Source organism: Macrobrachium rosenbergii, chromosome 9 (assembly GCF_040412425.1).
Source record: "Macrobrachium rosenbergii isolate ZJJX-2024 chromosome 9, ASM4041242v1, whole genome shotgun sequence".
In the NCBI taxonomy this organism is placed as follows: Eukaryota; Metazoa; Arthropoda; class Malacostraca; order Decapoda; family Palaemonidae; genus Macrobrachium; species Macrobrachium rosenbergii.
Window position 1 is genome coordinate 52,006,448 of NC_089749.1, and position 9,660 is coordinate 52,016,107.

The 9,660-nt window shown below is 33.1% G+C and overlaps 1 long non-coding RNA gene across 1 annotated transcript in view; it reads right to left on the reverse strand.

Annotated features, from left to right (window-relative positions):
* The window catches only part of LOC136842118 (uncharacterized), a 152,575-nt gene that overhangs the window by 74,690 nt on the left and 68,225 nt on the right, over positions 1–9,660 (reverse strand). The window lies entirely within an intron of this gene.

The window sequence follows — 9,660 nt, forward strand, 5'->3', positions numbered from 1 at the left end:
TTCGGTAGTCTGACCTACCCAAAGAATCCAATAAATTTCGAACACAGCTCATGACGAGTAGAGCAATAAACAGCGAGACTAAACAGCTCGAGAGCGATGTCACTGACCTGAGAGAGAGAGAGAGAGAGAGAGAGAGAGAGAGAGAGAGAGAGAGAGAGAGAGAGGGCAAAACGGCCAACAACAAACCTGACTCGAGCTGTTGGTGGCAAAGTTGCCATCGTTAACCGCTTCGCTCCAGTTCCAAGGAGACAAATCACTTAGGAGGAGGAGGAGGAGGAGGAGGAGGAGGAGGAGGAGGAGGAGGAGGAGGAGGAGGAGGAGGAGGAGGAGGAGGAGGAGGAGGACTACTGCCCCGTTCCATACACAATGCATACTTGGTTGGTACTCGTTGTTTACATGCGATGGTAACCAGTGTCATATGATGGCTACGAGGATTTAGGTTTTTTTTTTTTTTTTTTTTTTTTGCATGGATCCTGGACGTGAGGTCGAGAGTTCGTTTTTTTTTTATGACGGTCACTTACGATTGATTAATTTTTTTATATGGATCCTGGACGCGAGATCGAATGTGCGTTTGTTTATTTTTTTATTGTAATGCTTCATTTTACTGTTATCCTATTTGCTGGACTAAGTATTTTTTATATGCTTTTATTTAGCTTTTTTTTGCGTTTGTTTGTTTGTCTGGGTCAAATCTTGTAACTCAATTTTCGACCTGTTTCCTTCGTCCGATGGACTTGAAATGTTGCATGGTTACTCATTCCCGGTGACATTACAACCTTGCATGACCAGTAGGTCAGCAGTGACCTCTAGTGACCCTACAGTAACCTCTCCCAGTATCTCAGGATATGTGTGAACTTCGCTCTTCAGATTTTTCAAACCTTCTTCAGCTCGACAGGAAATCAATTTCGTTAGCTACAATCATAAATCGGTTCCATTTTCTGTCAAAAGTAAAAAGCAAAAAAAAAAAAAAAAAATTTAAGCACGCTTATATTAAAAATGCACTACAAAGTAAAAAAATAAACTTTTGAGACACATCAGGATTTTCTTACAATTAATCATGTCTACAATTTCTTGTAGCATTTCCTTCCATGTTTGGGGCCCACGCTTTTTATTTTTTTAGACATGATTGATTGTAAGAAAATCCCGGTGTGTCTCAAAAAATTATTTTCTACTTTTTAGTGCATTTTCATAAAAGCGTGTTTAAAAGAAAATTTAGATTTACTTTAAATAAACCTTCCCCTTGGATACGTGTCGAATGTTTGCTCGTATTTTATTTTTACTGTTACCCTTTTGATAACGAATCTCAAATTATCTTCGCTTTTATTATCCTTCTCGTTGTAGTGTCGAATTTCTGCCCGTTTATATTTTCACTGTTATCCATCTTCTCAGCGTCGATTGCCTGTATGTTTTATGAGTACTGTTATCCTTCTTATCATAGTGTCGAATGTCTGTATGTTTTATGAGTACTGTTATCCTTCTTATCATAGTGTCGAATATCCTTATTATCATAGCGTCGAATATCCTTCTTATCATAGTGTCGAATGTCTGTATGTTTTATGAGTACTGTTATCCTTCTAATCACAGTGTCGAATATCCTTCTTATCATAGTGTCGAATATCCTTCTTATCATAGTGTCGAGTGTCAGTATGTTTTATGAGTACTGTTGTCCTTCTTATCATGGGATAGTGCCGTCAGTGCACCTCATGCAGTGCACTGTAGTCATTACTTAAGGTTCTATGCAGTGTGCCTTCGGCCCCTAGCTGCGACCCCTTTCCTTCCTTTTACTGTACCTCCTTTCATATTCTCTTTCTTCCATCTTATTTCCCAGCCTCTCATAACAATTGATTCATAGTGCAACTGCTTTGAGGTTTTCTCCTGTTACTCCTTCCATTTCATCGCTGAATGACCTCATAGGTCCCAGTGCTTGGCCTTTGACCTTAAACTCTATGTTCCATTCAACTCGATTCTTGTAAAGTGTCGAATGTCTGACTGTTTTGTCGATTTTATGATTTCTCTCTAAACATAAATTATCGAATGTTTGTTTATTATCTTACTGATACCCTTCTCATCGTAAAGTGTCGAATGTCTGTTTGCCTTTGTTTTGACAATATTGTCCTTCTTACTGAGAAGCATCGAATATCCACAACTGCTGAAATATAGCTAGTTCGTTGTATATGTTTGCTTGAAATATGCAGTTTCATGTTGTATTTTTGTTCATTTTTGGTAACACCAATAGAACGGAAGCAGAAGAAAGAAATTCCCCAAACAACACAGACCACGGATGGTGGAGAAGGGTATCTTCATATATTCATCGCGATGAACTTCAGTCCTTATACTATTACGAAATGTCTTGTGAAAAATGTAATTTGTAGAATATATTACGTAAATACATTGCAAAATCGTTATTATAACAGTTAATATTAAGGTTAAAATAAGGAAAATTGCAACTTTATCGAAATAGAATTATACTATTAAGAAATGAATTTAAAAAAAATGTAATCTGTATAATTCAATATGTTAATATAGAGCAAAGTCACTATTGTAATATATTAATATTAAGGCCTTAGTAAAAAAATAATTGTACCTTTATCTAAATAAAATTGTGGCTAAACGACACTTTACATTACTCTTAGTAATGCTTAACTTTCTAAACTATTCCCAGCTATGGTTAACTAGCTAACTGCCCTCGTTCTTCTTTCACCCATCTAACTTATCAGCTAATATATATATATATATATATATATATATATATATATATATATATATATATATATATATATATATATATATATATATATATATATATATATATATATATATATATCATCTTTAAAGAGTCGAAGATCTGTTTTTATCCGTTTTGTTAAAAAGTAACATGTGTACATCTGGAAGTGTCAAGTGTTTATAGGACATTTGACTGTTTTATTGTTAAAATTCTCATCGTCAAGTGTTGAGTGACTGACTTGTAAAGTGTTATCCTTCTATAGTTGATAAGCGTCGAAAATGCGTGGCAATGTGACTACAATATTATTCTTAGGAATGAAATCAATAGTTTATAGTTACTTATGGAACAATAACGCTTCTGTATATGTCGTTCATTTGTTTTTTTTTTTTTTTTTAATCGATATATCTTTCTGGTTGACAGTGTCACAAACGTTTGGCTATGGCTAAAAACACGTCTCTTAGGACTGAAATCAATAGTTTATAGTTAGTTTCGGAACAATTGCGGTTCTGTATGTTCATGCATTTATTCTTTTTTTATTGATAAAAAAGAATAAATGTATGAACATATAGCACCGCAATTGTTCCGTAGTCCTTTTTTTTCCATATCATATTATCTTTCTGGTTGACAATGTCACAAACGTTTTGGCTATGGCTAAAACACTGCTCTTAGGACTGAAATCACTAGCTTATAGTTAGCTTCGGAACAATTGCGGTTCTGTATGTTCATACATTTATTCTTTTTTATCATTATTTGTCTTGAATAGTGTCTCAAATCCGCTTGCTTTTCGCATTGTTTTCCTTCTCACTGATATCTGTAATGTTATGTAGAGTCATGACCCAAATTGTGCAATGTTTCTGTAATTGTCGCACAACTTTTTTTTTTTTTTTTTTTTTTTTTTGCTTTTTCGTTTTCACTGTCAACCTTTGTTATAGACAACTGTTTACTGTCAATATTTTTTGATGATGAATCTGGGCGAGAGATGGGCGTTAATGTGTCGATTATGCTTGTCCTTGCTTTTACTTCTATAATTATTTTTTCCTAAAATCTAAGAGGTTTGTTATGCTACTTGTCTCAATCATACTTCATGCGGCAAAATAAAATTACCAGTTTATTGCAAAATGATATTTTTACTTAGGTGAATCATGGCTGAACAGATAAAACATTATTATTATTATTATTATTATTATTATTATTATTATTATTATTATTATTATTATTATTATTTAGATAATAATAATAATAATAATAATAATAATAATAATTATTATTATTATTATTATTATTATTATTATTATTATTATTATTATTATTATTATTATTATTATTATAGTAAGTACGTACTCACTTAGAAGAACCAAAAATTCATTTAGCAACGACCAGTATTAGATAATTATATAAGCGCTAAAGAAGCAAAATTGCAAATAATAATAATAATAATAACAATAATAATAATAATAATAATAATAATAATAATAATTTTTAAAAATAAATCGTAACATTTCTCTCTAGAATATGCCATTGCGTCACGTAAGGTCTTTCACGAACTGCAAAGAACTAATGACACAAGCACCTTGTTCAGTCATAGCCTCGTCCAGGTGGCTGTATTCTGTAACGTCCAACGCTGGGCATTGCAAATATTTAAACACCGTATATCAGTCTGAGAACGTCGTCCCTTCCAAGCCTCCACGTAAGGTTCTAATTCTAATCGCAGATAATTACGTCATTTAGTAATGCATGGCTTGGCGTATTAGTGCCACATGGCAGCCCGTGTAATCGTTCGTCCTGCATAACAATCTCCCGAATGCCTCCGTTATTAGCCCGGGCAAATAACGCCGTTAATTACAGAGACGGGAAAATAACATCTACGTTGTTGTACGGCTGAGTGGAAAATTGATTCCGTGAGCGAGAGTGAGGGGAACTGTGACGTCGTGAACGGCCATAACTGTGTGATACATTAAATTTCAACGTCCGTAAGAAAAGTATCCTGCTGGTGACATACGATTTTATTTAATATTTGATGTATTCTAATTAACTTAATGTTGTTTCCTCTCTCTTTGATATCGGACAATTTTTGATTTAATATTTAATATTTGATGTAGCCCATTCTAATTAACTGAATGTTATTTTCTCTCTCTCTCTCTCTCTCTCTCTCTCTCTCTCTTTGGTAACAGACAATTTTTTATTTAATATTTAGTGTTTGATGTATTCTAATTAACTGAATAGTGTCTCTCTCTCTCTCTCTCTCTCTCTCTCTCTCTCTCTCTCTCTCTCTCTCTTTGGTAACGGACAATTTTTTTATTTAATATTTAATATTTGATGTAACCTATTCTAATTAACTGAATATTGTTTTACCCCTCTCTCTCTCTCTCTCTCTTTGGTAACGGACAATTTTTTTTTATTTAATATTTGATGTAGCCTATTCTAATTCACTGAATGTTGTTTTACCCCCCCCCTCTCTCTCTCTTTGGTAACGGACAATTTTTTTTTATTTAATATTTGATGTAGCCTATTCTAATTAACTGAATGTTGTTTTACCCCCCTCTCTCTCTCTCTTTGGTAACGGACAATTTTTTTTTATTTAATATTTGATGTAGCCTATTCTAATTAACTGAATGTTGTTTTACCCCCCTCTCTCTCTCTTTGGTAACGGACAATTTTTTTATTTAATATTTGATATAACCTATCTAATTAACTGAATGTAACTGAATGTTGTTTTACACTCTCTCTCTCTCTTTGGTAACGGACAATTTTTTTTTTTATTTAATATTTGATGTAGCCTATTCTAGTAAATTGAATGCTGTTTTTCTCTCTCTTTGGTAACAGACAATTTTTTACTTAATATTTAATATTCGATGTATTCTAATTAACTGAATGTTGTTTTCTCTCTCTCTTTGGTAACAGATGATTTTTATTTAATATTTGATGTATTCTAATTAACTGAATGTTGTTTTTCTCTCTCTCTCTCTCTCTGGTAACGGACAATTTTTTTATTTAATATTTAATATTTGACGTAGCCTGTTCTAATTAACTGAATATTGTTTTCTCTCTCTCTCTCTCTCTCTCTCTCTCTCTCTCTCTCTCTCTCTCTCTCTCTCTCTCTCTCTTTGGTAACGGACAATAATTTTTTGACTTAATATTTAATATCTGATGTAGCCTATTCTAATTAACTGAATATTGTTCTCTCTCTCTCTCTTTGAATGCCGTTTCTGTTCATTTCATGTGCCTTGAACGTATTTGGAGAAATGAGTAGCTAAACTATCCTTCAATTCCTGGATATCGTGGTAGTCTTAAATTCAAGGATTCGAGTCCTGTTGAGTCCTGACAATTATCTTTACTAATTGTGCTGCTGATGGGTTGATTAAGATGAAGATGACATGCCAAAAATGTCTCGTAAGTTTGGCAAGGTGTTAGAGGGAATAAGGTTGTTGATGACCTCTGGACTCGATCCAAGAGCTGGACGGAGCTTACTTTGCAATTCATTGTTCCCACAAATAATAATAATAATAATAATAATAATAATAATAATAATAATAATAATAATAATAATAATAATAATAATAATACGTCCATAAGGGTTAAGTCGTAATACAGTATATATAAATACAGTCCATATTTCTCCCAACTGCTAATTTGAACTTGCCTGAAATATCAAAAACTTTTATATATATATATATATATATATATATATATATATATATATATATATATATATATATATATATATATATATATATACACATATACGAGTATATATAATATATATATATAAATATATACACATATACAGTATATAAATAACAAATTTCATGCTACGTTCAAATAACCTCAAAGGAAACATGGACTCCGTTCATATCAGATATTACCTAGACATTACAGACTTATTTTATTATTACTATGTAAATAATAAGGAAGACGAATGATAGAAAAGAAATAATCCTATATTTTCGAAATAGTTCGTTTAGAAAATACAATTACGTCTTGTTTGGTTGTTCTTAAGTACGAAGATAAACAGAACAGGCTATTTCGTCCTACGCTTCACTCCTAGAATTTAAATAAGTTCTATTCAAGGACTTTAAATTAGGTGGGCAGATCATTCCAGCATAAGTGATGCCGTGGGTCCGCCATCTTGCTACTTCCAAAATGGAATATAACAACTTCCACCAATGGAAGAAAAGTCAGACCTTCATTCGTGATTTTTCAGTTTTTTTTCCATCTGCTAATTCAAATAATATTATATGCTGACGGAATGTTTCTTTTTTTTTTTCATACAGAGTGAATAAATAGGACACAGTTGTAAGACATTTCCATATATCACTGTAACATTAATATATCTCGCTTGAAAGTTGTTCCAGGAATCATTCTGGTTAATTCTAAACAAAATGTGATGATAGATAATTTTCTGAATATGCTGTTATCAAATGTAAAAATGTTCTGAATATGTTGTTATCCAGTGTAAAAATGTTCTGGATATGTTGTTATCCAGTGTAAAAATGTTCTGAAGATGTTGTTATCAAGTGTACAAGTGTTCTGAATATGTTGTTATCAAGTATAAAAATATTCTGAATATGTCGTTATCCAGTGTAAAAATGTTCTGAATAAGTTGTTATCAAGAGTAAAAATGTTTTGAATATGTTGTTATCCAGTGTAAAAATGTTCTGGATATGTTGTTATCAAGTGTAAAAATGTTCTGAATATGTTGTTATCAAGTGTAAAAATGTTCTGAATATGTTGTTATCAAGTATAAAAATATTCTGAATACGTCGTTATCCAGTGTGAAAATGTTCTGAATATGTTATCAAGTGTAAAAATGTTCTAAATATGTTGTTATCGAGTTTAAAAATGTTCTGAATATGTTGTTATCAAGTTTAAAAATGTTCTGAATATATTGTTATCAAGTGTAAAAACGTTCTGAATGTGTTGTTACCAAGAGTAAAAATGTTCTGGATATGTTGTTATCCAGTGTAAAAATGTTCTTAAAATGTTGTTATCGAGTGTAAAAACGTGCAAACACATCATTGCTTTTCATTTAACTTTAGTATCTCAATGTGAGTAATCATTTCTATGTTCAAATCATGAAAGTGAAAACTAGCCTAAGGTTGCATCAATTCGACTTTATCGGTCAGAGCATTTATACTGAACGTTCGATTTTATGTGTTTTGATAAATACCAAATCTATTATCACACAGATGCAACCACGACTGATACTGCCCGATAAGTATGTCATGCATTGTATTGATAAACTCATGTTCTAATCTAATTCATGACCACAGCTGCTTCTCAGTGAGAGGTGTGTGTGTGTGTGTGTGTGTGTGTGTGTGTGTGTGTGTGTGTGTGTGTGTGTGTGTGTTTGTGAATGTGCGTGCGTGTGTGTGTTTGGGGGAGAAATAAGGCCACAGTTCAAGTGTCCAATGTGTGGTTAAAATGAATTTAAGGCTCCAGTACGCACTAGTGACTACTAGGTAAGGAATACCTTTATTCACCCATTAGTTTTTTTACGACCCTGCGGCAGGATATCAAGTGATGTTTCATGAATACAAGTATGTGTTAAGGATTTTCGGTGATGATTTAAAAGGATTCTGGGATAGCGGATTTTTTAGTTTTAAGATACAGAGGAAATGTTCCATTAGCGCGCGGGGAATTTCTGTGAACTGTACAACTTGGGTGGAAAAAGGCCATTTTATTTTTTATGCCTGCGTTACCAGAGCGTTTTGGATGTATTCATAAACAGCAAAATAGTGAAACTGGATACGGTGTAGCGGAAATTTAAGAAGAAGAACGAAGCAACTTTAAATATCACGTGGCTGTGTTAAATTCGCTTTTAGTCTTCCTGGGTTGATGGTATGTATGGTGTGTGTGTGTGTGTGTGTATTTATTAATACATTAGTTTGAAAGAAAAGTAGGAATGTAAAATAGCTGCAGAAGGTAATCATAAACAAATCACCCATTTATATGTAAAAATACATATTGGATGATGCTTACTCTGGTAATTTTTTCTATCTTTGTGCCGGTGATATATTTCATTTTTATAGAGAGGCATATCTAAGGGAAACTATAAAAATGTGATAGACTGTTTCAATTAAATGAAAAAATGTTACAAGATGCGTGAGACTGGAGAAAATTGTATAATGGACGAGATGGGAACCTTGTTAAGCAGAAAACAGCTGATTGAAAGAAGTTCGTTTGCATGTGTGTGTGTGTGAGTGTGTGCGTGTGCGCGCCGATTAAACAAAAGTGAACATGACAAGTGTTCTTTGATGATTGTTATAAACAAGAACACAAAACCAGCATAAAAATATTGAGGTAGGAAATATTAATGGAAGCCAATTTACTCTTCTGCATCTCAACAAAATAAATCAAGCACCGCATAACAATGTAAGCAATATTAATAAATTTTTCAAAGATTACCTTAACGCAGTGGCATTAAAATCATGTCAGCTACGCGGTAAATGAACATGAATTCGCTTTATTTCACTATTTATAGGGAGAAACCTAATATAGTTTGAATCACATTTAAGGAAACTACACTGCGAAACTGAAACTGGGATAGAATAGAATACAACAGAATTTAGACCAAAGCCAAACGCTGGGACCTACGAGGTCGTTCAGCGCTGAAACGGAAGTTGACAGTAAAAAGGTTTGAAAGGTGTAACAGGAGGAAAACCTCGCAGTTGCACTATGAATCAATTGTTAGGAGAGGCTGGAAAGTAAGATGGAAGAAAAAGAATATGATTGGAGATGTAGTAAAAGGAATGAGAGGGGTTGCAGCTAGGGGCCGAAAGAACGTTGCAAAGAACCTTAAGTAATGCCTACAGTGCACCGCATTAGGTTCGCTGACGGCGCTATCTCCCTACGGGGGAGAGGAACAGAGGGATGATAAATTAACAACCTGACCAGTGTTATGTTTGTGATCTAAAACTATAATTATGCTACTGGTATGT